Raw genomic sequence first — 3,517 nt, 5'->3', positions numbered from 1 at the left:
TCTGGATCGTATAAAGCAACAGTAACTTTTAAAAAAACTTAGTTGTTGGCCAAAGATCGCAAATTTCTGAAGCACCTGCAAGTGCTATGTTTTTCGTAGGAGAGGGGGGGGGGGGGGCTACCTTATTTCAAGTTAAAACCACATATTTATACCAGGGAATTTGGTACGTTAACAAAATCAAAGGAACACACACCAAAATCTTTCTCGAAAAAAGTTTCGAGCGGACAATAAAGGTGGAACCTAAAGCTAGATCGCTAGTGGTTGACGCATCTATTTCTGGGGCCCCATGCTTTATGCGTGCCTGCCAATGCAGCCCAATAATTGTTAAAGCAAAGCTCTGCAGTCACACGGAGTCCAGACGCCTCTCCTTTCCAGTTGAACTCTTGGATGACCAGGAACCTCAACCGCAAGTGACAAGGAATCAATCCAGAAATCGGCGTCCGAACACCCCAAACCCAAGTGACAAGTACACTAATTGCCATGCCATGTAGTACCCCCACTGTAACAGCTAGGCGCCCAGGCGACGCCAGTTCGCCAGTCGCCAGCACTTGGGCACTGTACAAAGCGCCGGGCTGGTGCGCCGCTGCGCTGAGGTTACCGCACATGCCAGGCACGTGCCGAGCACCACGCGGTGCAGATTCGCAGCGTACGGCGCCGCAGCCGCGAACCATCCAAGGCGACGTGGTGCAGCCGTGCAGGCGAGTGAGGGGAAAGGAATTTGCGTGCACAAAGCGAGCAAAAAAAAAACTTTCAAAAAAGCTAATAGTAGTAGTGGTAGAACTGCTGCCAATGGTGGCATGCCGCCATGGCGAAAATTTGGAACTCGCGACACATCCATCTGCACTAGTAACCACTCCGGATAGAAATGATCTCCGGATAGAGCTGCAGGTATTTGTAAAACCGGTCTAGGCATCGGTGTAAAAAAAAATCCAGCGTATGAAATGATCTCCGGATAGAGCTGCCGCTCTATCCGGTCTACTGCACTAGTAACTGTAGTAAAACCTTTCGTACATGCTACGGTGTCCGTGTAGTAAAACCGGCGGTAGTATTTGGTGGCACTACCGCTGCAGTACAGCAGTACAGCTACCGGCGTATTGTACGATCCGCCGGCCGTACAGTACCGGCGACATACGGTAACTGTATTACAGTTGTTGTACGCATTGAAGGAGGCGTCGAGCTGGACGAACGGAACGGATCGTGCGTGCTCCTCTCAGCAGAGATTAGATAAACAACACACTGTAGGATTAGATTAGATGAATCTGCCGGCGGATTAAACTGTCGGAACGCGACACCGATCCGCGCCGGAATTGGCATCTGTTATAGGCTCAGGGCCGTGGCGTGTGTTTGGATTGTTCTTGGTCAAGGTTTGGATTTGGAACAGCAACGCCCCCCCAGATGATGAGGCGACGCAGTGCAGGAGCCTGCAGGTTGGATGCTGTTTTTGTTGCCTTGTTCAACGCATGTAGCGTATGAAATGGTCAAATGATCCTGGATAGAGCCGCAGGTATTTGTAAAAAGGTCTAGGCATCTGACTTATCTGTCGAAGACAAAAAAAAAAGTTTCGGACCTTTGTGGCCACTGGTCCGTCGGTGTCACGGCTACCGAACTACGGCGTGGAGCCCGTTTTGTCAAAATCGGCTGTTTTCAAACAGGGAGATGGAGACGTGAAACGTGATCACGGGCAGTATTGTGTTATCTGCATTTTGACATGTGAGTTGCGTCTTCCCCTGTTATTCCGTCTTTAAGAACAAAAAAAAGTTGGTTTGGCTTGAGTTTGTTGGGTTGACTGCAGACTTGCGTTTCCAGTTTCTACAGTTTGGACTTTTGGATTAGTTATCCTACTCAGGATTTCAGGGAGTCAGGACAAGCAGCGATCGATCCTGTTGAAACCCAGCCTCTGACGCCTCTAACGCCTTCTGCCGGCCTGTTCAAATCGAGAGAGAGGAAACCACACTGGCGCCCTGTTTTTAAGACCAGCCTGATCAGACGATGTTCACAGTTCATTCTGCAGCCCTGTATTCTTTACCTCAACCTTTCTGAACAGTCCTTGGCACGAGGACTTGATTGCAGATCGCTTCAGGTATCTGGACTACCGCCTCTCTACAGTCTACTAGTACCACGCATCATGCATGCGCATCTCGAGACACTTTAAAGTTCATCACCTACGCAGCTGCCACTGTTTGACCACCAATATACTGCCTGTGGTCCGTATTTCTGACACGGCCCGTCTCTGGTTTTCAGATCCAATGCAAGCATTGTTTACTCCCAGCCTGAGATAGTGCTTGTTTCATTGTTTGCATAAAGCGGCGCCTCCCTGACATCGACACCTGCTAAACAAGCCTCGATTAGTCGTGGTCGTCGTCGTCGCATCAGATCGCCGCATTGTTTAACCGATCCGTTACACGCGTCGCCGTCGCAGGTCCGTGCCCAACTCAACCGCCGCAACCGGACGCCGACCTCTCGTGTGCCACCAATGTGCCACGGCGTCACGGCAACATGCCCGGCCGGCGACTGGCTCTCGGCGCGCAGGAGAAGAAGCGCGGAACAGCAAGCAACGCTCCACATCACGCCCCCTCCTACCCTGTTGACGCCGAGGCGAGGCCGCGAGGGCCTTCTTTCTTCCGGTGTCCCTCCCCTGCGGTCTCCGCATGGAAGCGGGCGCCGGGACCGCGCGGAAATCTGACGAGAACGCCCGCGACTACGAGGTGGGAAAACCCGGGCGTGCGAGGCGAGCGGCGACGGCGACTGGAGGGAAAGCCGAGAGCCGAGCCGGCCCGAGTCGTCGCGCCTCGCGCGGACAGCGAGGTGCGGGCGGTGGCCACTGGGACACTGGGTGATGGCTGCGGAAGAAGGGTCGCCGTCTCGCTGTACGTGGGCCTAGCCTGCGCCAGGTGATGGCGGGCCCGGGGCGAGCGGATTGCGCAGCTTAGCTGGCGACTCGTGTGTGTGTGTTTGCCTGCCGAGGTAGGGAGGGGGAGACTGGAGAGCGCGTCGCCTCGTCCTGCTTGCTTCGATGGATGGGTCATGGATGCGCCTCACGTCGAGGGTTTTCCGCTTAAAAGGCGATGGTGAAAGTGCCCATAGCGATTGTCATGCAGCGTCAGGCACAGTGCGAGACTTGTAGCGATCATCTTATCTTTTGGGGGAATGACACGATGGGTCATGGCTCGTTCAAGGGATGGGCAGAATCACAGAAATAGATCGCACATCGAAGCGCGGCGGGCGTGCATGCCAGGAGAATCGGATTCAGGAGAATCGGGAACAGGAGACGACGGGCAGAAGTCGGCCGATCAGTTACTGAGCATGGGTTGTTACTGGGCTGGATCATAATTCCCGGCCCAGAGGACTTACGGAAGAGCAGTTCGTTATCAATCTTTCTGGCTCGGTCCACTCGGCCCAGTTCGGCAAAATTGGCAGACGATAAAAATCGTATCTTGCAAAACTCACCCCCCCCCCCCCCCCGGCGGTAGATACAGCAGTTCTTGCCACAGCCAGCGAGCATACGATTCACGAAGGT

This window comes from Panicum hallii, chromosome 9 (genome assembly GCF_002211085.1).
Source record: "Panicum hallii strain FIL2 chromosome 9, PHallii_v3.1, whole genome shotgun sequence".
Classification (NCBI taxonomy): Eukaryota; Viridiplantae; Streptophyta; class Magnoliopsida; order Poales; family Poaceae; genus Panicum; species Panicum hallii.
This window is presented reverse-complemented; position numbering follows the sequence as displayed.